This window comes from Garra rufa, unplaced genomic scaffold (assembly GCF_049309525.1).
Source record: "Garra rufa unplaced genomic scaffold, GarRuf1.0 hap1_unplaced_244, whole genome shotgun sequence".
Taxonomy (NCBI): domain Eukaryota; kingdom Metazoa; phylum Chordata; class Actinopteri; order Cypriniformes; family Cyprinidae; genus Garra; species Garra rufa.
In genome coordinates this window covers 1-22,683 of record NW_027394519.1, presented here as the reverse complement: position 1 = coordinate 22,683, position 22,683 = coordinate 1, and the positions used below count along the sequence as shown (strand labels likewise).

The window sequence follows — 22,683 nt, the reverse complement described above, 5'->3', positions numbered from 1 at the left end:
GAATGGAAAGGTGAGCTCTAAAATTAGCAACTCCTCAATCCAACAGTTTGGTGACTGTCCTTTGTTTGTCATGCTGCTCTCTTATACAGTTGTACTTCCTGCTTCCTGTCATGTGTCTAGTCACATGGCAGGCCAACCATCCATTTTTTAAAGACACACACTCACTTAAAATGTTAAGAGTAATAAAATGGCCTAAAAAACATGTAAAACACTTAAAACTCTATAATACATTTAAATGATTGTAATAAATAGAGCGGTAAAACACGTCTTTCTAAAAGCCAGCATATTATATAAATAGTGAAGAAAAGGCAAAAGCTTACAGCACCTGGTATTCCCAGGCGGTCTCCCATCCAAGTACTAAGCAGGCCCGACGCTGCTTAGCTTCCGAGATCAGACGAGATCGGGCGCTCTCAGCGCGGTATGGCCGTAAGCGAGGGCTGCTCCAAAAAGTGGGCTATTTAAAGATCAGCCTCCGTAAAAGCCAGCATATTATATAAATAGTGAAGAAAAGGCAAAAGCTTACAGCACCTGGTATTCCCAGGCGGTCTCCCATCCAAGTACTAAGCAGGCCCGACGCTGCTTAGCTTCCGAGATCAGACGAGATCGGGCGCTCTCAGCGCGGTATGGCCGTAAGCGAGGGCTGCTCCAAAAAGTGGGCTATTTAAAGATCAGCCTCCGTAAAAGCCAGCATATTATATAAATAGTGAAGAAAAGGCAAAAGCTTACAGCACCTGGTATTCCCAGGCGGTCTCCCATCCAAGTGTAACAATCGGCCTTATCAGCCGAGTTACAAGACTAAAATGGGATCAGATTTAACTGTGAGAGATGACTAGTGGTTAAAAGAATGAGACATAAAAGAAGATTGGTTTAAATAGATTTGGTTTATTTACAAGGTTCACATAAAAGACTTTAAAACAACACGATAAAACGAGGTAAACGCTGTTAAAAGAATACAGTTCATTTGTCCATACCCTAAAAACAGTCCAAGAATCCCAGTGTGTTGATAAGTCCAATGTGAGTGTCCACCGGTGTATATACAATCCACAGAAAGTGTAATCCAAAGTTTGCAGGTGGTGAATGGAAAGGTGAGCTCTAAAATTAGCAACTCCTCAATCCAACAGTTTGGTGACTGTCCTTTGTTTGTCATGCTGCTCTCTTATACAGTTGTACTTCCTGCTTCCTGTCATGTGTCTAGTCACATGGCAGGCCAACCATCCATTTTTTAAAGACACACACTCACTTAAAATGTTAAGAGTAATAAAATGGCCTAAAAAACATGTAAAACACTTAAAACTCTATAATACATTTAAATGATTGTAATAAATAGAGCGGTAAAACACGTCTTTCTAAAAGCCAGCATATTATATAAATAGTGAAGAAAAGGCAAAAGCTTACAGCACCTGGTATTCCCAGGCGGTCTCCCATCCAAGTACTAAGCAGGCCCGACGCTGCTTAGCTTCCGAGATCAGACGAGATCGGGCGCTCTCAGCGCGGTATGGCCGTAAGCGAGGGCTGCTCCAAAAAGTGGGCTATTTAAAGATCAGCCTCCGTAAAAGCCAGCATATTATATAAATAGTGAAGAAAAGGCAAAAGCTTACAGCACCTGGTATTCCCAGGCGGTCTCCCATCCAAGTGTAACAATCGGCCTTATCAGCCGAGTTACAAGACTAAAATGGGATCAGATTTAACTGTGAGAGATGACTAGTGGTTAAAAGAATGAGACATAAAAGAAGATTGGTTTAAATAGATTTGGTTTATTTACAAGGTTCACATAAAAGACTTTAAAACAACACGATAAAACGAGGTAAACGCTGTTAAAAGAATACAGTTCATTTGTCCATACCCTAAAAACAGTCCAAGAATCCCAGTGTGTTGATAAGTCCAATGTGAGTGTCCACCGGTGTATATACAATCCACAGAAAGTGTAATCCAAAGTTTGCAGGTGGTGAATGGAAAGGTGAGCTCTAAAATTAGCAACTCCTCAATCCAACAGTTTGGTGACTGTCCTTTGTTTGTCATGCTGCTCTCTTATACAGTTGTACTTCCTGCTTCCTGTCATGTGTCTAGTCACATGGCAGGCCAACCATCCATTTTTTAAAGACACACACTCACTTAAAATGTTAAGAGTAATAAAATGGCCTAAAAAACATGTAAAACACTTAAAACTCTATAATACATTTAAATGATTGTAATAAATAGAGCGGTAAAACACGTCTTTCTAAAAGCCAGCATATTATATAAATAGTGAAGAAAAGGCAAAAGCTTACAGCACCTGGTATTCCCAGGCGGTCTCCCATCCAAGTACTAAGCAGGCCCGACGCTGCTTAGCTTCCGAGATCAGACGAGATCGGGCGCTCTCAGCGCGGTATGGCCGTAAGCGAGGGCTGCTCCAAAAAGTGGGCTATTTAAAGATCAGCCTCCGTAAAAGCCAGCATATTATATAAATAGTGAAGAAAAGGCAAAAGCTTACAGCACCTGGTATTCCCAGGCGGTCTCCCATCCAAGTACTAAGCAGGCCCGACGCTGCTTAGCTTCCGAGATCAGACGAGATCGGGCGCTCTCAGCGCGGTATGGCCGTAAGCGAGGGCTGCTCCAAAAAGTGGGCTATTTAAAGATCAGCCTCCGTAAAAGCCAGCATATTATATAAATAGTGAAGAAAAGGCAAAAGCTTACAGCACCTGGTATTCCCAGGCGGTCTCCCATCCAAGTGTAACAATCGGCCTTATCAGCCGAGTTACAAGACTAAAATGGGATCAGATTTAACTGTGAGAGATGACTAGTGGTTAAAAGAATGAGACATAAAAGAAGATTGGTTTAAATAGATTTGGTTTATTTACAAGGTTCACATAAAAGACTTTAAAACAACACGATAAAACGAGGTAAACGCTGTTAAAAGAATACAGTTCATTTGTCCATACCCTAAAAACAGTCCAAGAATCCCAGTGTGTTGATAAGTCCAATGTGAGTGTCCACCGGTGTATATACAATCCACAGAAAGTGTAATCCAAAGTTTGCAGGTGGTGAATGGAAAGGTGAGCTCTAAAATTAGCAACTCCTCAATCCAACAGTTTGGTGACTGTCCTTTGTTTGTCATGCTGCTCTCTTATACAGTTGTACTTCCTGCTTCCTGTCATGTGTCTAGTCACATGGCAGGCCAACCATCCATTTTTTAAAGACACACACTCACTTAAAATGTTAAGAGTAATAAAATGGCCTAAAAAACATGTAAAACACTTAAAACTCTATAATACATTTAAATGATTGTAATAAATAGAGCGGTAAAACACGTCTTTCTAAAAGCCAGCATATTATATAAATAGTGAAGAAAAGGCAAAAGCTTACAGCACCTGGTATTCCCAGGCGGTCTCCCATCCAAGTACTAAGCAGGCCCGACGCTGCTTAGCTTCCGAGATCAGACGAGATCGGGCGCTCTCAGCGCGGTATGGCCGTAAGCGAGGGCTGCTCCAAAAAGTGGGCTATTTAAAGATCAGCCTCCGTAAAAGCCAGCATATTATATAAATAGTGAAGAAAAGGCAAAAGCTTACAGCACCTGGTATTCCCAGGCGGTCTCCCATCCAAGTGTAACAATCGGCCTTATCAGCCGAGTTACAAGACTAAAATGGGATCAGATTTAACTGTGAGAGATGACTAGTGGTTAAAAGAATGAGACATAAAAGAAGATTGGTTTAAATAGATTTGGTTTATTTACAAGGTTCACATAAAAGACTTTAAAACAACACGATAAAACGAGGTAAACGCTGTTAAAAGAATACAGTTCATTTGTCCATACCCTAAAAACAGTCCAAGAATCCCAGTGTGTTGATAAGTCCAATGTGAGTGTCCACCGGTGTATATACAATCCACAGAAAGTGTAATCCAAAGTTTGCAGGTGGTGAATGGAAAGGTGAGCTCTAAAATTAGCAACTCCTCAATCCAACAGTTTGGTGACTGTCCTTTGTTTGTCATGCTGCTCTCTTATACAGTTGTACTTCCTGCTTCCTGTCATGTGTCTAGTCACATGGCAGGCCAACCATCCATTTTTTAAAGACACACACTCACTTAAAATGTTAAGAGTAATAAAATGGCCTAAAAAACATGTAAAACACTTAAAACTCTATAATACATTTAAATGATTGTAATAAATAGAGCGGTAAAACACGTCTTTCTAAAAGCCAGCATATTATATAAATAGTGAAGAAAAGGCAAAAGCTTACAGCACCTGGTATTCCCAGGCGGTCTCCCATCCAAGTACTAAGCAGGCCCGACGCTGCTTAGCTTCCGAGATCAGACGAGATCGGGCGCTCTCAGCGCGGTATGGCCGTAAGCGAGGGCTGCTCCAAAAAGTGGGCTATTTAAAGATCAGCCTCCGTAAAAGCCAGCATATTATATAAATAGTGAAGAAAAGGCAAAAGCTTACAGCACCTGGTAATCCCAGGCGGTCTCCCATCCAAGTGTAACAATCGGCCTTATCAGCCGAGTTACAAGACTAAAATGGGGTCAGATTTAACTGTGAGAGATGACTAGTGGTTAAAAGAATGAGACATAAAAGAAGATTGGTTTAAATAGATTTGGTTTATTTACAAGGTTCACATAAAAGACTTTAAAACAACACGATAAAACGAGGTAAACGCTGTTAAAAGAATACAGTTCATTTGTCCATACCCTAAAAACAGTCCAAGAATCCCAGTGTGTTGATAAGTCCAATGTGAGTGTCCACCGGTGTATATACAATCCACAGAAAGTGTAATCCAAAGTTTGCAGGTGGTGAATGGAAAGGTGAGCTCTAAAATTAGCAACTCCTCAATCCAACAGTTTGGTGACTGTCCTTTGTTTGTCATGCTGCTCTCTTATACAGTTGTACTTCCTGCTTCCTGTCATGTGTCTAGTCACATGGCAGGCCAACCATCCATTTTTTAAAGACACACACTCACTTAAAATGTTAAGAGTAATAAAATGGCCTAAAAAACATGTAAAACACTTAAAACTCTATAATACATTTAAATGATTGTAATAAATAGAGCGGTAAAACACGTCTTTCTAAAAGCCAGCATATTATATAAATAGTGAAGAAAAGGCAAAAGCTTACAGCACCTGGTATTCCCAGGCGGTCTCCCATCCAAGTACTAAGCAGGCCCGACGCTGCTTAGCTTCCGAGATCAGACGAGATCGGGCGCTCTCAGCGCGGTATGGCCGTAAGCGAGGGCTGCTCCAAAAAGTGGGCTATTTAAAGATCAGCCTCCGTAAAAGCCAGCATATTATATAAATAGTGAAGAAAAGGCAAAAGCTTACAGCACCTGGTATTCCCAGGCGGTCTCCCATCCAAGTACTAAGCAGGCCCGACGCTGCTTAGCTTCCGAGATCAGACGAGATCGGGCGCTCTCAGCGCGGTATGGCCGTAAGCGAGGGCTGCTCCAAAAAGTGGGCTATTTAAAGATCAGCCTCCGTAAAAGCCAGCATATTATATAAATAGTGAAGAAAAGGCAAAAGCTTACAGCACCTGGTATTCCCAGGCGGTCTCCCATCCAAGTGTAACAATCGGCCTTATCAGCCGAGTTACAAGACTAAAATGGGATCAGATTTAACTGTGAGAGATGACTAGTGGTTAAAAGAATGAGACATAAAAGAAGATTGGTTTAAATAGATTTGGTTTATTTACAAGGTTCACATAAAAGACTTTAAAACAACACGATAAAACGAGGTAAACGCTGTTAAAAGAATACAGTTCATTTGTCCATACCCTAAAAACAGTCCAAGAATCCCAGTGTGTTGATAAGTCCAATGTGAGTGTCCACCGGTGTATATACAATCCACAGAAAGTGTAATCCAAAGTTTGCAGGTGGTGAATGGAAAGGTGAGCTCTAAAATTAGCAACTCCTCAATCCAACAGTTTGGTGACTGTCCTTTGTTTGTCATGCTGCTCTCTTATACAGTTGTACTTCCTGCTTCCTGTCATGTGTCTAGTCACATGGCAGGCCAACCATCCATTTTTTAAAGACACACACTCACTTAAAATGTTAAGAGTAATAAAATGGCCTAAAAAACATGTAAAACACTTAAAACTCTATAATACATTTAAATGATTGTAATAAATAGAGCGGTAAAACACGTCTTTCTAAAAGCCAGCATATTATATAAATAGTGAAGAAAAGGCAAAAGCTTACAGCACCTGGTATTCCCAGGCGGTCTCCCATCCAAGTACTAAGCAGGCCCGACGCTGCTTAGCTTCCGAGATCAGACGAGATCGGGCGCTCTCAGCGCGGTATGGCCATAAGCGAGGGCTGCTCCAAAAAGTGGGCTATTTAAAGATCAGCCTCCGTAAAAGCCAGCATATTATATAAATAGTGAAGAAAAGGCAAAAGCTTACAGCACCTGGTAATCCCAGGCGGTCTCCCATCCAAGTGTAACAATCGGCCTTATCAGCCGAGTTACAAGACTAAAATGGGGTCAGATTTAACTGTGAGAGATGACTAGTGGTTAAAAGAATGAGACATAAAAGAAGATTGGTTTAAATAGATTTGGTTTATTTACAAGGTTCACATAAAAGACTTTAAAACAACACGATAAAACGAGGTAAACGCTGTTAAAAGAATACAGTTCATTTGTCCATACCCTAAAAACAGTCCAAGAATCCCAGTGTGTTGATAAGTCCAATGTGAGTGTCCACCGGTGTATATACAATCCACAGAAAGTGTAATCCAAAGTTTGCAGGTGGTGAATGGAAAGGTGAGCTCTAAAATTAGCAACTCCTCAATCCAACAGTTTGGTGACTGTCCTTTGTTTGTCATGCTGCTCTCTTATACAGTTGTACTTCCTGCTTCCTGTCATGTGTCTAGTCACATGGCAGGCCAACCATCCATTTTTTAAAGACACACACTCACTTAAAATGTTAAGAGTAATAAAATGGCCTAAAAAACATGTAAAACACTTAAAACTCTATAATACATTTAAATGATTGTAATAAATAGAGCGGTAAAACACGTCTTTCTAAAAGCCAGCATATTATATAAATAGTGAAGAAAAGGCAAAAGCTTACAGCACCTGGTATTCCCAGGCGGTCTCCCATCCAAGTACTAAGCAGGCCCGACGCTGCTTAGCTTCCGAGATCAGACGAGATCGGGCGCTCTCAGCGCGGTATGGCCATAAGCGAGGGCTGCTCCAAAAAGTGGGCTATTTAAAGATCAGCCTCCGTAAAAGCCAGCATATTATATAAATAGTGAAGAAAAGGCAAAAGCTTACAGCACCTGGTATTCCCAGGCGGTCTCCCATCCAAGTACTAAGCAGGCCCGACGCTGCTTAGCTTCCGAGATCAGACGAGATCGGGCGCTCTCAGCGCGGTATGGCCGTAAGCGAGGGCTGCTCCAAAAAGTGGGCTATTTAAAGATCAGCCTCCGTAAAAGCCAGCATATTATATAAATAGTGAAGAAAAGGCAAAAGCTTACAGCACCTGGTATTCCCAGGCGGTCTCCCATCCAAGTGTAACAATCGGCCTTATCAGCCGAGTTACAAGACTAAAATGGGATCAGATTTAACTGTGAGAGATGACTAGTGGTTAAAAGAATGAGACATAAAAGAAGATTGGTTTAAATAGATTTGGTTTATTTACAAGGTTCACATAAAAGACTTTAAAACAACACGATAAAACGAGGTAAACGCTGTTAAAAGAATACAGTTCATTTGTCCATACCCTAAAAACAGTCCAAGAATCCCAGTGTGTTGATAAGTCCAATGTGAGTGTCCACCGGTGTATATACAATCCACAGAAAGTGTAATCCAAAGTTTGCAGGTGGTGAATGGAAAGGTGAGCTCTAAAATTAGCAACTCCTCAATCCAACAGTTTGGTGACTGTCCTTTGTTTGTCATGCTGCTCTCTTATACAGTTGTACTTCCTGCTTCCTGTCATGTGTCTAGTCACATGGCAGGCCAACCATCCATTTTTTAAAGACACACACTCACTTAAAATGTTAAGAGTAATAAAATGGCCTAAAAAACATGTAAAACACTTAAAACTCTATAATACATTTAAATGATTGTAATAAATAGAGCGGTAAAACACGTCTTTCTAAAAGCCAGCATATTATATAAATAGTGAAGAAAAGGCAAAAGCTTACAGCACCTGGTATTCCCAGGCGGTCTCCCATCCAAGTACTAAGCAGGCCCGACGCTGCTTAGCTTCCGAGATCAGACGAGATCGGGCGCTCTCAGCGCGGTATGGCCGTAAGCGAGGGCTGCTCCAAAAAGTGGGCTATTTAAAGATCAGCCTCCGTAAAAGCCAGCATATTATATAAATAGTGAAGAAAAGGCAAAAGCTTACAGCACCTGGTAATCCCAGGCGGTCTCCCATCCAAGTGTAACAATCGGCCTTATCAGCCGAGTTACAAGACTAAAATGGGGTCAGATTTAACTGTGAGAGATGACTAGTGGTTAAAAGAATGAGACATAAAAGAAGATTGGTTTAAATAGATTTGGTTTATTTACAAGGTTCACATAAAAGACTTTAAAACAACACGATAAAACGAGGTAAACGCTGTTAAAAGAATACAGTTCATTTGTCCATACCCTAAAAACAGTCCAAGAATCCCAGTGTGTTGATAAGTCCAATGTGAGTGTCCACCGGTGTATATACAATCCACAGAAAGTGTAATCCAAAGTTTGCAGGTGGTGAATGGAAAGGTGAGCTCTAAAATTAGCAACTCCTCAATCCAACAGTTTGGTGACTGTCCTTTGTTTGTCATGCTGCTCTCTTATACAGTTGTACTTCCTGCTTCCTGTCATGTGTCTAGTCACATGGCAGGCCAACCATCCATTTTTTAAAGACACACACTCACTTAAAATGTTAAGAGTAATAAAATGGCCTAAAAAACATGTAAAACACTTAAAACTCTATAATACATTTAAATGATTGTAATAAATAGAGCGGTAAAACACGTCTTTCTAAAAGCCAGCATATTATATAAATAGTGAAGAAAAGGCAAAAGCTTACAGCACCTGGTATTCCCAGGCGGTCTCCCATCCAAGTACTAAGCAGGCCCGACGCTGCTTAGCTTCCGAGATCAGACGAGATCGGGCGCTCTCAGCGCGGTATGGCCGTAAGCGAGGGCTGCTCCAAAAAGTGGGCTATTTAAAGATCAGCCTCCGTAAAAGCCAGCATATTATATAAATAGTGAAGAAAAGGCAAAAGCTTACAGCACCTGGTATTCCCAGGCGGTCTCCCATCCAAGTGTAACAATCGGCCTTATCAGCCGAGTTACAAGACTAAAATGGGATCAGATTTAACTGTGAGAGATGACTAGTGGTTAAAAGAATGAGACATAAAAGAAGATTGGTTTAAATAGATTTGGTTTATTTACAAGGTTCACATAAAAGACTTTAAAACAACACGATAAAACGAGGTAAACGCTGTTAAAAGAATACAGTTCATTTGTCCATACCCTAAAAACAGTCCAAGAATCCCAGTGTGTTGATAAGTCCAATGTGAGTGTCCACCGGTGTATATACAATCCACAGAAAGTGTAATCCAAAGTTTGCAGGTGGTGAATGGAAAGGTGAGCTCTAAAATTAGCAACTCCTCAATCCAACAGTTTGGTGACTGTCCTTTGTTTGTCATGCTGCTCTCTTATACAGTTGTACTTCCTGCTTCCTGTCATGTGTCTAGTCACATGGCAGGCCAACCATCCATTTTTTAAAGACACACACTCACTTAAAATGTTAAGAGTAATAAAATGGCCTAAAAAACATGTAAAACACTTAAAACTCTATAATACATTTAAATGATTGTAATAAATAGAGCGGTAAAACACGTCTTTCTAAAAGCCAGCATATTATATAAATAGTGAAGAAAAGGCAAAAGCTTACAGCACCTGGTATTCCCAGGCGGTCTCCCATCCAAGTACTAAGCAGGCCCGACGCTGCTTAGCTTCCGAGATCAGACGAGATCGGGCGCTCTCAGCGCGGTATGGCCGTAAGCGAGGGCTGCTCCAAAAAGTGGGCTATTTAAAGATCAGCCTCCGTAAAAGCCAGCATATTATATAAATAGTGAAGAAAAGGCAAAAGCTTACAGCACCTGGTAATCCCAGGCGGTCTCCCATCCAAGTGTAACAATCGGCCTTATCAGCCGAGTTACAAGACTAAAATGGGGTCAGATTTAACTGTGAGAGATGACTAGTGGTTAAAAGAATGAGACATAAAAGAAGATTGGTTTAAATAGATTTGGTTTATTTACAAGGTTCACATAAAAGACTTTAAAACAACACGATAAAACGAGGTAAACGCTGTTAAAAGAATACAGTTCATTTGTCCATACCCTAAAAACAGTCCAAGAATCCCAGTGTGTTGATAAGTCCAATGTGAGTGTCCACCGGTGTATATACAATCCACAGAAAGTGTAATCCAAAGTTTGCAGGTGGTGAATGGAAAGGTGAGCTCTAAAATTAGCAACTCCTCAATCCAACAGTTTGGTGACTGTCCTTTGTTTGTCATGCTGCTCTCTTATACAGTTGTACTTCCTGCTTCCTGTCATGTGTCTAGTCACATGGCAGGCCAACCATCCATTTTTTAAAGACACACACTCACTTAAAATGTTAAGAGTAATAAAATGGCCTAAAAAACATGTAAAACACTTAAAACTCTATAATACATTTAAATGATTGTAATAAATAGAGCGGTAAAACACGTCTTTCTAAAAGCCAGCATATTATATAAATAGTGAAGAAAAGGCAAAAGCTTACAGCACCTGGTATTCCCAGGCGGTCTCCCATCCAAGTACTAAGCAGGCCCGACGCTGCTTAGCTTCCGAGATCAGACGAGATCGGGCGCTCTCAGCGCGGTATGGCCGTAAGCGAGGGCTGCTCCAAAAAGTGGGCTATTTAAAGATCAGCCTCCGTAAAAGCCAGCATATTATATAAATAGTGAAGAAAAGGCAAAAGCTTACAGCACCTGGTATACCCAGGCGGTCTCCCATCCAAGTACTAAGCAGGCCCGACGCTGCTTAGCTTCCGAGATCAGACGAGATCGGGCGCTCTCAGCGCGGTATGGCCGTAAGCGAGGGCTGCTCCAAAAAGTGGGCTATTTAAAGATCAGCCTCCGTAAAAGCCAGCATATTATATAAATAGTGAAGAAAAGGCAAAAGCTTACAGCACCTGGTATTCCCAGGCGGTCTCCCATCCAAGTGTAACAATCGGCCTTATCAGCCGAGTTACAAGACTAAAATGGGATCAGATTTAACTGTGAGAGATGACTAGTGGTTAAAAGAATGAGACATAAAAGAAGATTGGTTTAAATAGATTTGGTTTATTTACAAGGTTCACATAAAAGACTTTAAAACAACACGATAAAACGAGGTAAACGCTGTTAAAAGAATACAGTTCATTTGTCCATACCCTAAAAACAGTCCAAGAATCCCAGTGTGTTGATAAGTCCAATGTGAGTGTCCACCGGTGTATATACAATCCACAGAAAGTGTAATCCAAAGTTTGCAGGTGGTGAATGGAAAGGTGAGCTCTAAAATTAGCAACTCCTCAATCCAACAGTTTGGTGACTGTCCTTTGTTTGTCATGCTGCTCTCTTATACAGTTGTACTTCCTGCTTCCTGTCATGTGTCTAGTCACATGGCAGGCCAACCATCCATTTTTTAAAGACACACACTCACTTAAAATGTTAAGAGTAATAAAATGGCCTAAAAAACATGTAAAACACTTAAAACTCTATAATACATTTAAATGATTGTAATAAATAGAGCGGTAAAACACGTCTTTCTAAAAGCCAGCATATTATATAAATAGTGAAGAAAAGGCAAAAGCTTACAGCACCTGGTATTCCCAGGCGGTCTCCCATCCAAGTACTAAGCAGGCCCGACGCTGCTTAGCTTCCGAGATCAGACGAGATCGGGCGCTCTCAGCGCGGTATGGCCGTAAGCGAGGGCTGCTCCAAAAAGTGGGCTATTTAAAGATCAGCCTCCGTAAAAGCCAGCATATTATATAAATAGTGAAGAAAAGGCAAAAGCTTACAGCACCTGGTAATCCCAGGCGGTCTCCCATCCAAGTGTAACAATCGGCCTTATCAGCCGAGTTACAAGACTAAAATGGGGTCAGATTTAACTGTGAGAGATGACTAGTGGTTAAAAGAATGAGACATAAAAGAAGATTGGTTTAAATAGATTTGGTTTATTTACAAGGTTCACATAAAAGACTTTAAAACAACACGATAAAACGAGGTAAACGCTGTTAAAAGAATACAGTTCATTTGTCCATACCCTAAAAACAGTCCAAGAATCCCAGTGTGTTGATAAGTCCAATGTGAGTGTCCACCGGTGTATATACAATCCACAGAAAGTGTAATCCAAAGTTTGCAGGTGGTGAATGGAAAGGTGAGCTCTAAAATTAGCAACTCCTCAATCCAACAGTTTGGTGACTGTCCTTTGTTTGTCATGCTGCTCTCTTATACAGTTGTACTTCCTGCTTCCTGTCATGTGTCTAGTCACATGGCAGGCCAACCATCCATTTTTTAAAGACACACACTCACTTAAAATGTTAAGAGTAATAAAATGGCCTAAAAAACATGTAAAACACTTAAAACTCTATAATACATTTAAATGATTGTAATAAATAGAGCGGTAAAACACGTCTTTCTAAAAGCCAGCATATTATATAAATAGTGAAGAAAAGGCAAAAGCTTACAGCACCTGGTATTCCCAGGCGGTCTCCCATCCAAGTACTAAGCAGGCCCGACGCTGCTTAGCTTCCGAGATCAGACGAGATCGGGCGCTCTCAGCGCGGTATGGCCGTAAGCGAGGGCTGCTCCAAAAAGTGGGCTATTTAAAGATCAGCCTCCGTAAAAGCCAGCATATTATATAAATAGTGAAGAAAAGGCAAAAGCTTACAGCACCTGGTATTCCCAGGCGGTCTCCCATCCAAGTACTAAGCAGGCCCGACGCTGCTTAGCTTCCGAGATCAGACGAGATCGGGCGCTCTCAGCGCGGTATGGCCGTAAGCGAGGGCTGCTCCAAAAAGTGGGCTATTTAAAGATCAGCCTCCGTAAAAGCCAGCATATTATATAAATAGTGAAGAAAAGGCAAAAGCTTACAGCACCTGGTATTCCCAGGCGGTCTCCCATCCAAGTGTAACAATCGGCCTTATCAGCCGAGTTACAAGACTAAAATGGGATCAGATTTAACTGTGAGAGATGACTAGTGGTTAAAAGAATGAGACATAAAAGAAGATTGGTTTAAATAGATTTGGTTTATTTACAAGGTTCACATAAAAGACTTTAAAACAACACGATAAAACGAGGTAAACGCTGTTAAAAGAATACAGTTCATTTGTCCATACCCTAAAAACAGTCCAAGAATCCCAGTGTGTTGATAAGTCCAATGTGAGTGTCCACCGGTGTATATACAATCCACAGAAAGTGTAATCCAAAGTTTGCAGGTGGTGAATGGAAAGGTGAGCTCTAAAATTAGCAACTCCTCAATCCAACAGTTTGGTGACTGTCCTTTGTTTGTCATGCTGCTCTCTTATACAGTTGTACTTCCTGCTTCCTGTCATGTGTCTAGTCACATGGCAGGCCAACCATCCATTTTTTAAAGACACACACTCACTTAAAATGTTAAGAGTAATAAAATGGCCTAAAAAACATGTAAAACACTTAAAACTCTATAATACATTTAAATGATTGTAATAAATAGAGCGGTAAAACACGTCTTTCTAAAAGCCAGCATATTATATAAATAGTGAAGAAAAGGCAAAAGCTTACAGCACCTGGTATTCCCAGGCGGTCTCCCATCCAAGTACTAAGCAGGCCCGACGCTGCTTAGCTTCCGAGATCAGACGAGATCGGGCGCTCTCAGCGCGGTATGGCCGTAAGCGAGGGCTGCTCCAAAAAGTGGGCTATTTAAAGATCAGCCTCCGTAAAAGCCAGCATATTATATAAATAGTGAAGAAAAGGCAAAAGCTTACAGCACCTGGTATTCCCAGGCGGTCTCCCATCCAAGTGTAACAATCGGCCTTATCAGCCGAGTTACAAGACTAAAATGGGATCAGATTTAACTGTGAGAGATGACTAGTGGTTAAAAGAATGAGACATAAAAGAAGATTGGTTTAAATAGATTTGGTTTATTTACAAGGTTCACATAAAAGACTTTAAAACAACACGATAAAACGAGGTAAACGCTGTTAAAAGAATACAGTTCATTTGTCCATACCCTAAAAACAGTCCAAGAATCCCAGTGTGTTGATAAGTCCAATGTGAGTGTCCACCGGTGTATATACAATCCACAGAAAGTGTAATCCAAAGTTTGCAGGTGGTGAATGGAAAGGTGAGCTCTAAAATTAGCAACTCCTCAATCCAACAGTTTGGTGACTGTCCTTTGTTTGTCATGCTGCTCTCTTATACAGTTGTACTTCCTGCTTCCTGTCATGTGTCTAGTCACATGGCAGGCCAACCATCCATTTTTTAAAGACACACACTCACTTAAAATGTTAAGAGTAATAAAATGGCCTAAAAAACATGTAAAACACTTAAAACTCTATAATACATTTAAATGATTGTAATAAATAGAGCGGTAAAACACGTCTTTCTAAAAGCCAGCATATTATATAAATAGTGAAGAAAAGGCAAAAGCTTACAGCACCTGGTATTCCCAGGCGGTCTCCCATCCAAGTACTAAGCAGGCCCGACGCTGCTTAGCTTCCGAGATCAGACGAGATCGGGCGCTCTCAGCGCGGTATGGCCGTAAGCGAGGGCTGCTCCAAAAAGTGGGCTATTTAAAGATCAGCCTCCGTAAAAGCCAGCATATTATATAAATAGTGAAGAAAAGGCAAAAGCTTACAGCACCTGGTATTCCCAGGCGGTCTCCCATCCAAGTACTAAGCAGGCCCGACGCTGCTTAGCTTCCGAGATCAGACGAGATCGGGCGCTCTCAGCGCGGTATGGCCGTAAGCGAGGGCTGCTCCAAAAAGTGGGCTATTTAAAGATCAGCCTCCGTAAAAGCCAGCATATTATATAAATAGTGAAGAAAAGGCAAAAGCTTACAGCACCTGGTATTCCCAGGCGGTCTCCCATCCAAGTGTAACAATCGGCCTTATCAGCCGAGTTACAAGACTAAAATGGGATCAGATTTAACTGTGAGAGATGACTAGTGGTTAAAAGAATGAGACATAAAAGAAGATTGGTTTAAATAGATTTGGTTTATTTACAAGGTTCACATAAAAGACTTTAAAACAACACGATAAAACGAGGTAAACGCTGTTAAAAGAATACAGTTCATTTGTCCATACCCTAAAAACAGTCCAAGAATCCCAGTGTGTTGATAAGTCCAATGTGAGTGTCCACCGGTGTATATACAATCCACAGAAAGTGTAATCCAAAGTTTGCAGGTGGTGAATGGAAAGGTGAGCTCTAAAATTAGCAACTCCTCAATCCAACAGTTTGGTGACTGTCCTTTGTTTGTCATGCTGCTCTCTTATACAGTTGTACTTCCTGCTTCCTGTCATGTGTCTAGTCACATGGCAGGCCAACCATCCATTTTTTAAAGACACACACTCACTTAAAATGTTAAGAGTAATAAAATGGCCTAAAAAACATGTAAAACACTTAAAACTCTATAATACATTTAAATGATTGTAATAAATAGAGCGGTAAAACACGTCTTTCTAAAAGCCAGCATATTATATAAATAGTGAAGAAAAGGCAAAAGCTTACAGCACCTGGTATTCCCAGGCGGTCTCCCATCCAAGTACTAAGCAGGCCCGACGCTGCTTAGCTTCCGAGATCAGACGAGATCGGGCGCTCTCAGCGCGGTATGGCCGTAAGCGAGGGCTGCTCCAAAAAGTGGGCTATTTAAAGATCAGCCTCCGTAAAAGCCAGCATATTATATAAATAGTGAAGAAAAGGCAAAAGCTTACAGCACCTGGTATTCCCAGGCGGTCTCCCATCCAAGTGTAACAATCGGCCTTATCAGCCGAGTTACAAGACTAAAATGGGATCAGATTTAACTGTGAGAGATGACTAGTGGTTAAAAGAATGAGACATAAAAGAAGATTGGTTTAAATAGATTTGGTTTATTTACAAGGTTCACATAAAAGACTTTAAAACAACACGATAAAACGAGGTAAACGCTGTTAAAAGAATACAGTTCATTTGTCCATACCCTAAAAACAGTCCAAGAATCCCAGTGTGTTGATAAGTCCAATGTGAGTGTCCACCGGTGTATATACAATCCACAGAAAGTGTAATCCAAAGTTTGCAGGTGGTGAATGGAAAGGTGAGCTCTAAAATTAGCAACTCCTCAATCCAACAGTTTGGTGACTGTCCTTTGTTTGTCATGCTGCTCTCTTATACAGTTGTACTTCCTGCTTCCTGTCATGTGTCTAGTCACATGGCAGGCCAACCATCCATTTTTTAAAGACACACACTCACTTAAAATGTTAAGAGTAATAAAATGGCCTAAAAAACATGTAAAACACTTAAAACTCTATAATACATTTAAATGATTGTAATAAATAGAGCGGTAAAACACGTCTTTCTAAAAGCCAGCATATTATATAAATAGTGAAGAAAAGGCAAAAGCTTACAGCACCTGGTATTCCCAGGCGGTCTCCCATCCAAGTACTAAGCAGGCCCGACGCTGCTTAGCTTCCGAGATCAGACGAGATCGGGCGCTCTCAGCGCGGTATGGCCGTAAGCGAGGGCTGCTCCAAAAAGTGGGCTATTTAAAGATCAGCCTCCGTAAAAGCCAGCATATTATATAAATAGTGAAGAAAAGGCAAAAGCTTACAGCACCTGGTAATCCCAGGCGGTCTCCCATCCAAGTGTAACAATCGGCCTTATCAGCCGAGTTACAAGACTAAAATGGGGTCAGATTTAACTGTGAGAGATGACTAGTGGTTAAAAGAATGAGACATAAAAGAAGATTGGTTTAAATAGATTTGGTTTATTTACAAGGTTCACATAAAAGACTTTAAAACAACACGATAAAACGAGGTAAACGCTGTTAAAAGAATACAGTTCATTTGTCCATACCCTAAAAACAGTCCAAGAATCCCAGTGTGTTGATAAGTCCAATGTGAGTGTCCACCGGTGTATATACAATCCACAGAAAGTGTAATCCAAAGTTTGCAGGTGGTGAATGGAAAGGTGAGCTCTAAAATTAGCAACTCCTCAATCCAACAGTTTGGTGACTGTCCTTTGTTTGTCATGCTGCTCTCTTATACAGTTGTACTTCCTGCTTCCTGTCATGTGTCTAGTCACATGGCAGGCCAACCATCCATTTTTTAAAGACACACACTCACTTAAAATGTTAAGAGTAATAAAATGGCCTAAAAAACATGTAAAACACTTAAAACTCTATAATACATTTAAATGATTGTAATAAATAGAGCGGTAAAACACGTCTTTCTAAAAGCCAGCATATTATATAAATAGTGAAGAAAAGGCAAAAGCTTACAGCACCTGGTATTCCCAGGCGGTCTCCCATCCAAGTACTAAGCAGGCCCGACGCTGCTTAGCTTCCGAGATCAGACGAGATCGGGCGCTCTCAGCGCGGTATGGCCGTAAGCGAGGGCTGCTCCAAAAAGTGGGCTATTTAAAGATCAGCCTCCGTAAAAGCCAGCATATTATATAAATAGTGAAGAAAAGGCAAAAGCTTACAGCACCTGGTATTCCCAGGCGGTCTCCCATCCAAGTACTAAGCAGGCCCGACGCTGCTTAGCTTCCGAGATCAGACGAGATCGGGCGCTCTCAGCGCGGTATGGCCGTAAGCGAGGGCTGCTCCAAAAAGTGGGCTATTTAAAGATCAGCCTCCGTAAAAGCCAGCATATTATATAAATAGTGAAGAAAAGGCAAAAGCTTACAGCACCTGGTATTCCCAGGCGGTCTCCCATCCAAGTGTAACAATCGGCCTTATCAGCCGAGTTACAAGACTAAAATGGGATCAGATTTAACTGTGAGAGATGACTAGTGGTTAAAAGAATGAGACATAAAAGAAGATTGGTTTAAATAGATTTGGTTTATTTACAAGGTTCACATAAAAGACTTTAAAACAACACGATAAAACGAGGTAAACGCTGTTAAAAGAATACAGTTCATTTGTCCATACCCTAAAAACAGTCCAAGAATCCCAGTGTGTTGATAAGTCCAATGTGAGTGTCCACCGGTGTATATACAATCCACAGAAAGTGTAATCCAAAGTTTGCAGGTGGTGAATGGAAAGGTGAGCTCTAAAATTAGCAACTCCTCAATCCAACAGTTTGGTGACTGTCCTTTGTTTGTCATGCTGCTCTCTTATACAGTTGTACTTCCTGCTTCCTGTCATGTGTCTAGTCACATGGCAGGCCAACCATCCATTTTTTAAAGACACACACTCACTTAAAATGTTAAGAGTAATAAAATGGCCTAAAAAACATGTAAAACACTTAAAACTCTATAATACATTTAAATGATTGTAATAAATAGAGCGGTAAAACACGTCTTTCTAAAAGCCAGCATATTATATAAATAGTGAAGAAAAGGCAAAAGCTTACAGCACCTGGTATTCCCAGGCGGTCTCCCATCCAAGTACTAAGCAGGCCCGACGCTGCTTAGCTTCCGAGATCAGACGAGATCGGGCGCTCTCAGCGCGGTATGGCCATAAGCGAGGGCTGCTCCAAAAAGTGGGCTATTTAAAGATCAGCCTCCGTAAAAGCCAGCATATTATATAAATAGTGAAGAAAAGGCAAAAGCTTACAGCACCTGGTAATCCCAGGCGGTCTCCCATCCAAGTGTAACAATCGGCCTTATCAGCCGAGTTACAAGACTAAAATGGGGTCAGATTTAACTGTGAGAGATGACTAGTGGTTAAAAGAATGAGACATAAAAGAAGATTGGTTTAAATAGATTTGGTTTATTTACAAGGTTCACATAAAAGACTTTAAAACAACACGATAAAACGAGGTAAACGCTGTTAAAAGAATACAGTTCATTTGTCCATACCCTAAAAACAGTCCAAGAATCCCAGTGTGTTGATAAGTCCAATGTGAGTGTCCACCGGTGTATATACAATCCACAGAAAGTGTAATCCAAAGTTTGCAGGTGGTGAATGGAAAGGTGAGCTCTAAAATTAGCAACTCCTCAATCCAACAGTTTGGTGACTGTCCTTTGTTTGTCATGCTGCTCTCTTATACAGTTGTACTTCCTGCTTCCTGTCATGTGTCTAGTCACATGGCAGGCCAACCATCCATTTTTTAAAGACACACACTCACTTAAAATGTTAAGAGTAATAAAATGGCCTAAAAAACATGTAAAACACTTAAAACTCTATAATACATTTAAATGATTGTAATAAATAGAGCGGTAAAACACGTCTTTCTAAAAGCCAGCATATTATATAAATAGTGAAGAAAAGGCAAAAGCTTACAGCACCTGGTATTCCCAGGCGGTCTCCCATCCAAGTACTAAGCAGGCCCGACGCTGCTTAGCTTCCGAGATCAGACGAGATCGGGCGCTCTCAGCGCGGTATGGCCATAAGCGAGGGCTGCTCCAAAAAGTGGGCTATTTAAAGATCAGCCTCCGTAAAAGCCAGCATATTATATAAATAGTGAAGAAAAGGCAAAAGCTTACAGCACCTGGTATTCCCAGGCGGTCTCCCATCCAAGTACTAAGCAGGCCCGACGCTGCTTAGCTTCCGAGATCAGACGAGATCGGGCGCTCTCAGCGCGGTATGGCCGTAAGCGAGGGCTGCTCCAAAAAGTGGGCTATTTAAAGATCAGCCTCCGTAAAAGCCAGCATATTATATAAATAGTGAAGAAAAGGCAAAAGCTTACAGCACCTGGTATTCCCAGGCGGTCTCCCATCCAAGTGTAACAATCGGCCTTATCAGCCGAGTTACAAGACTAAAATGGGATCAGATTTAACTGTGAGAGATGACTAGTGGTTAAAAGAATGAGACATAAAAGAAGATTGGTTTAAATAGATTTGGTTTATTTACAAGGTTCACATAAAAGACTTTAAAACAACACGATAAAACGAGGTAAACGCTGTTAAAAGAATACAGTTCATTTGTCCATACCCTAAAAACAGTCCAAGAATCCCAGTGTGTTGATAAGTCCAATGTGAGTGTCCACCGGTGTATATACAATCCACAGAAAGTGTAATCCAAAGTTTGCAGGTGGTGAATGGAAAGGTGAGCTCTAAAATTAGCAACTCCTCAATCCAACAGTTTGGTGACTGTCCTTTGTTTGTCATGCTGCTCTCTTATACAGTTGTACTTCCTGCTTCCTGTCATGTGTCTAGTCACATGGCAGGCCAACCATCCATTTTTTAAAGACACACACTCACTTAAAATGTTAAGAGTAATAAAATGGCCTAAAAACATGTAAAACACTTAAAACTCTATAATACATTTAAATGATTGTAATAAATAGAGCGGTAAAACACGTCTTTCTAAAAGCCAGCATATTATATAAATAGTGAAGAAAAGGCAAAAGCTTACAGCACCTGGTATTCCCAGGCGGTCTCCCATCCAAGTACTAAGCAGGCCCGACGCTGCTTAGCTTCCGAGATCAGACGAGATCGGGCGCTCTCAGCGCGGTATGGCCGTAAGCGAGGGCTGCTCCAAAAAGTGGGCTATTTAAAGATCAGCCTCCGTAAAAGCCAGCATATTATATAAATAGTGAAGAAAAGGCAAAAGCTTACAGCACCTGGTAATCCCAGGCGGTCTCCCATCCAAGTGTAACAATCGGCCTTATCAGCCGAGTTACAAGACTAAAATGGGGTCAGATTTAACTGTGAGAGATGACTAGTGGTTAAAAGAATGAGACATAAAAGAAGATTGGTTTAAATAGATTTGGTTTATTTACAAGGTTCACATAAAAGACTTTAAAACAACACGATAAAACGAGGTAAACGCTGTTAAAAGAATACAGTTCATTTGTCCATACCCTAAAAACAGTCCAAGAATCCCAGTGTGTTGATAAGTCCAATGTGAGTGTCCACCGGTGTATATACAATCCACAGAAAGTGTAATCCAAAGTTTGCAGGTGGTGAATGGAAAGGTGAGCTCTAAAATTAGCAACTCCTCAATCCAACAGTTTGGTGACTGTCCTTTGTTTGTCATGCTGCTCTCTTATACAGTTGTACTTCCTGCTTCCTGTCATGTGTCTAGTCACATGGCAGGCCAACCATCCATTTTTTAAAGACACACACTCACTTAAAATGTTAAGAGTAATAAAATGGCCTAAAAAACATGTAAAACACTTAAACTCTATAATACATTTAAATGATTGTAATAAATAGAGCGGTAAAACACGTCTTTCTAAAAGCCAGCATATTATATAAATAGTGAAGAAAAGGCAAAAGCTTACAGCACCTGGTATTCCCAGGCGGTCTCCCATCCAAGTACTAAGCAGGCCCGACGCTGCTTAGCTTCCGAGATCAGACGAGATCGGGCGCTCTCAGCGCGGTATGGCCGTAAGCGAGGGCTGCTCCAAAAAGTGGGCTATTTAAAGATCAGCCTCCGTAAAAGCCAGCATATTATATAAATAGTGAAGAAAAGGCAAAAGCTTACAGCACCTGGTATTCCCAGGCGGTCTCCCATCCAAGTACTAAGCAGGCCCGACGCTGCTTAGCTTCCGAGATCAGACGAGATCGGGCGCTCTCAGCGCGGTATGGCCGTAAGCGAGGGCTGCTCCAAAAAGTGGGCTATTTAAAGATCAGCCTCCGTAAAAGCCAGCATATTATATAAATAGTGAAGAAAAGGCAAAAGCTTACAGCACCTGGTATTCCCAGGCGGTCTCCCATCCAAGTGTAACAATCGGCCTTATCAGCCGAGTTACAAGACTAAAATGGGATCAGATTTAACTGTGAGAGATGACTAGTGGTTAAAAGAATGAGACATAAAAGAAGATTGGTTTAAATAGATTTGGTTTATTTACAAGGTTCACATAAAAGACTTTAAAACAACACGATAAAACGAGGTAAACGCTGTTAAAAGAATACAGTTCATTTGTCCATACCCTAAAAACAGTCCAAGAATCCCAGTGTGTTGATAAGTCCAATGTGAGTGTCCACCGGTGTATATACAATCCACAGAAAGTGTAATCCAAAGTTTGCAGGTGGTGAATGGAAAGGTGAGCTCTAAAATTAGCAACTCCTCATCCAACAGTTTGGTGACTGTCCTTTGTTTGTCATGCTGCTCTCTTATACAGTTGTACTTCCTGCTTCCTGTCATGTGTCTAGTCACATGGCAGGCCAACCATCCATTTTTTAAAGACACACACTCACTTAAAATGTTAAGAGTAATAAAATGGCCTAAAAAACATGTAAAACACTTAAAACTCTATAATACATTTAAATGATTGTAATAAATAGAGCGGTAAAACACGTCTTTCTAAAAGCCAGCATATTATATAAATAGTGAAGAAAAGGCAAAAGCTTACAGCACCTGGTATTCCCAGGCGGTCTCCCATCCAAGTACTAAGCAGGCCCGACGCTGCTTAGCTTCCGAGATCAGACGAGATCGGGCGCTCTCAGCGCGGTATGGCCGTAAGCGAGGGCTGCTCCAAAAAGTGGGCTATTTAAAGATCAGCCTCCGTAAAAGCCAGCATATTATATAAATAGTGAAGAAAAGGCAAAAGCTTACAGCACCTGGTAATCCCAGGCGGTCTCCCATCCAAGTGTAACAATCGGCCTTATCAGCCGAGTTACAAGACTAAAATG

At 41.1% G+C, this 22,683-nt stretch overlaps 34 non-coding genes across 34 annotated transcripts; all 34 read right to left on the bottom strand.

The window, feature by feature from the left end:
- Positions 1-313: 313 nt before the first annotated feature.
- Positions 314-432, bottom strand: LOC141317049 (5S ribosomal RNA). Its single transcript, XR_012351710.1, has one exon. It is a non-coding gene; the product is annotated as a 5S ribosomal RNA (ribosomal RNA).
- Positions 433-516: 84 nt separating this feature from the next.
- Positions 517-635, bottom strand: LOC141317048 (5S ribosomal RNA). The gene has a single exon (XR_012351709.1). It is a non-coding gene; the product is annotated as a 5S ribosomal RNA (ribosomal RNA).
- A 753-nt stretch (positions 636-1,388) lies between these two features.
- Positions 1,389-1,507, bottom strand: LOC141317047 (5S ribosomal RNA). Its single transcript, XR_012351707.1, has one exon. It is a non-coding gene; the product is annotated as a 5S ribosomal RNA (ribosomal RNA).
- Positions 1,508-2,260: 753 nt separating this feature from the next.
- LOC141317046 (5S ribosomal RNA) lies at positions 2,261-2,379 on the bottom strand. The gene has a single exon (XR_012351706.1). It is a non-coding gene; the product is annotated as a 5S ribosomal RNA (ribosomal RNA).
- Positions 2,380-2,463: 84 nt separating this feature from the next.
- On the bottom strand, positions 2,464-2,582 carry LOC141317044 (5S ribosomal RNA). The gene has a single exon (XR_012351704.1). It is a non-coding gene; the product is annotated as a 5S ribosomal RNA (ribosomal RNA).
- Positions 2,583-3,335: 753 nt separating this feature from the next.
- On the bottom strand, positions 3,336-3,454 carry LOC141317043 (5S ribosomal RNA). Its single transcript, XR_012351703.1, has one exon. It is a non-coding gene; the product is annotated as a 5S ribosomal RNA (ribosomal RNA).
- Positions 3,455-4,207: 753 nt separating this feature from the next.
- Positions 4,208-4,326, bottom strand: LOC141317041 (5S ribosomal RNA). The gene has a single exon (XR_012351702.1). It is a non-coding gene; the product is annotated as a 5S ribosomal RNA (ribosomal RNA).
- Positions 4,327-5,079: 753 nt separating this feature from the next.
- Positions 5,080-5,198, bottom strand: LOC141317040 (5S ribosomal RNA). The gene has a single exon (XR_012351701.1). It is a non-coding gene; the product is annotated as a 5S ribosomal RNA (ribosomal RNA).
- An 84-nt stretch (positions 5,199-5,282) lies between these two features.
- On the bottom strand, positions 5,283-5,401 carry LOC141317039 (5S ribosomal RNA). The gene has a single exon (XR_012351700.1). It is a non-coding gene; the product is annotated as a 5S ribosomal RNA (ribosomal RNA).
- A 753-nt stretch (positions 5,402-6,154) lies between these two features.
- Positions 6,155-6,273, bottom strand: LOC141317054 (5S ribosomal RNA). Its single transcript, XR_012351714.1, has one exon. It is a non-coding gene; the product is annotated as a 5S ribosomal RNA (ribosomal RNA).
- A 753-nt stretch (positions 6,274-7,026) lies between these two features.
- On the bottom strand, positions 7,027-7,145 carry LOC141317052 (5S ribosomal RNA). Its single transcript, XR_012351713.1, has one exon. It is a non-coding gene; the product is annotated as a 5S ribosomal RNA (ribosomal RNA).
- Positions 7,146-7,229: 84 nt separating this feature from the next.
- LOC141317038 (5S ribosomal RNA) lies at positions 7,230-7,348 on the bottom strand. The gene has a single exon (XR_012351699.1). It is a non-coding gene; the product is annotated as a 5S ribosomal RNA (ribosomal RNA).
- A 753-nt stretch (positions 7,349-8,101) lies between these two features.
- LOC141317037 (5S ribosomal RNA) lies at positions 8,102-8,220 on the bottom strand. The gene has a single exon (XR_012351698.1). It is a non-coding gene; the product is annotated as a 5S ribosomal RNA (ribosomal RNA).
- Positions 8,221-8,973: 753 nt separating this feature from the next.
- Positions 8,974-9,092, bottom strand: LOC141317036 (5S ribosomal RNA). The gene has a single exon (XR_012351696.1). It is a non-coding gene; the product is annotated as a 5S ribosomal RNA (ribosomal RNA).
- A 753-nt stretch (positions 9,093-9,845) lies between these two features.
- On the bottom strand, positions 9,846-9,964 carry LOC141317035 (5S ribosomal RNA). The gene has a single exon (XR_012351695.1). It is a non-coding gene; the product is annotated as a 5S ribosomal RNA (ribosomal RNA).
- A 753-nt stretch (positions 9,965-10,717) lies between these two features.
- LOC141317034 (5S ribosomal RNA) lies at positions 10,718-10,836 on the bottom strand. The gene has a single exon (XR_012351694.1). It is a non-coding gene; the product is annotated as a 5S ribosomal RNA (ribosomal RNA).
- An 84-nt stretch (positions 10,837-10,920) lies between these two features.
- LOC141317055 (5S ribosomal RNA) lies at positions 10,921-11,039 on the bottom strand. Its single transcript, XR_012351715.1, has one exon. It is a non-coding gene; the product is annotated as a 5S ribosomal RNA (ribosomal RNA).
- Positions 11,040-11,792: 753 nt separating this feature from the next.
- LOC141317032 (5S ribosomal RNA) lies at positions 11,793-11,911 on the bottom strand. Its single transcript, XR_012351692.1, has one exon. It is a non-coding gene; the product is annotated as a 5S ribosomal RNA (ribosomal RNA).
- A 753-nt stretch (positions 11,912-12,664) lies between these two features.
- On the bottom strand, positions 12,665-12,783 carry LOC141317030 (5S ribosomal RNA). The gene has a single exon (XR_012351691.1). It is a non-coding gene; the product is annotated as a 5S ribosomal RNA (ribosomal RNA).
- An 84-nt stretch (positions 12,784-12,867) lies between these two features.
- On the bottom strand, positions 12,868-12,986 carry LOC141317029 (5S ribosomal RNA). Its single transcript, XR_012351690.1, has one exon. It is a non-coding gene; the product is annotated as a 5S ribosomal RNA (ribosomal RNA).
- Positions 12,987-13,739: 753 nt separating this feature from the next.
- LOC141317028 (5S ribosomal RNA) lies at positions 13,740-13,858 on the bottom strand. Its single transcript, XR_012351689.1, has one exon. It is a non-coding gene; the product is annotated as a 5S ribosomal RNA (ribosomal RNA).
- Positions 13,859-14,611: 753 nt separating this feature from the next.
- On the bottom strand, positions 14,612-14,730 carry LOC141317027 (5S ribosomal RNA). Its single transcript, XR_012351688.1, has one exon. It is a non-coding gene; the product is annotated as a 5S ribosomal RNA (ribosomal RNA).
- An 84-nt stretch (positions 14,731-14,814) lies between these two features.
- Positions 14,815-14,933, bottom strand: LOC141317026 (5S ribosomal RNA). The gene has a single exon (XR_012351687.1). It is a non-coding gene; the product is annotated as a 5S ribosomal RNA (ribosomal RNA).
- Positions 14,934-15,686: 753 nt separating this feature from the next.
- LOC141317025 (5S ribosomal RNA) lies at positions 15,687-15,805 on the bottom strand. The gene has a single exon (XR_012351685.1). It is a non-coding gene; the product is annotated as a 5S ribosomal RNA (ribosomal RNA).
- A 753-nt stretch (positions 15,806-16,558) lies between these two features.
- Positions 16,559-16,677, bottom strand: LOC141317024 (5S ribosomal RNA). The gene has a single exon (XR_012351684.1). It is a non-coding gene; the product is annotated as a 5S ribosomal RNA (ribosomal RNA).
- A 753-nt stretch (positions 16,678-17,430) lies between these two features.
- Positions 17,431-17,549, bottom strand: LOC141317023 (5S ribosomal RNA). Its single transcript, XR_012351683.1, has one exon. It is a non-coding gene; the product is annotated as a 5S ribosomal RNA (ribosomal RNA).
- An 84-nt stretch (positions 17,550-17,633) lies between these two features.
- Positions 17,634-17,752, bottom strand: LOC141317022 (5S ribosomal RNA). The gene has a single exon (XR_012351682.1). It is a non-coding gene; the product is annotated as a 5S ribosomal RNA (ribosomal RNA).
- A 753-nt stretch (positions 17,753-18,505) lies between these two features.
- On the bottom strand, positions 18,506-18,624 carry LOC141317051 (5S ribosomal RNA). Its single transcript, XR_012351712.1, has one exon. It is a non-coding gene; the product is annotated as a 5S ribosomal RNA (ribosomal RNA).
- Positions 18,625-19,377: 753 nt separating this feature from the next.
- Positions 19,378-19,496, bottom strand: LOC141317050 (5S ribosomal RNA). The gene has a single exon (XR_012351711.1). It is a non-coding gene; the product is annotated as a 5S ribosomal RNA (ribosomal RNA).
- Positions 19,497-19,580: 84 nt separating this feature from the next.
- LOC141317057 (5S ribosomal RNA) lies at positions 19,581-19,699 on the bottom strand. Its single transcript, XR_012351717.1, has one exon. It is a non-coding gene; the product is annotated as a 5S ribosomal RNA (ribosomal RNA).
- A 752-nt stretch (positions 19,700-20,451) lies between these two features.
- LOC141317056 (5S ribosomal RNA) lies at positions 20,452-20,570 on the bottom strand. Its single transcript, XR_012351716.1, has one exon. It is a non-coding gene; the product is annotated as a 5S ribosomal RNA (ribosomal RNA).
- Positions 20,571-21,322: 752 nt separating this feature from the next.
- On the bottom strand, positions 21,323-21,441 carry LOC141317045 (5S ribosomal RNA). The gene has a single exon (XR_012351705.1). It is a non-coding gene; the product is annotated as a 5S ribosomal RNA (ribosomal RNA).
- Positions 21,442-21,525: 84 nt separating this feature from the next.
- LOC141317033 (5S ribosomal RNA) lies at positions 21,526-21,644 on the bottom strand. The gene has a single exon (XR_012351693.1). It is a non-coding gene; the product is annotated as a 5S ribosomal RNA (ribosomal RNA).
- A 752-nt stretch (positions 21,645-22,396) lies between these two features.
- LOC141317021 (5S ribosomal RNA) lies at positions 22,397-22,515 on the bottom strand. The gene has a single exon (XR_012351681.1). It is a non-coding gene; the product is annotated as a 5S ribosomal RNA (ribosomal RNA).
- Positions 22,516-22,683: the final 168 nt, after the last annotated feature.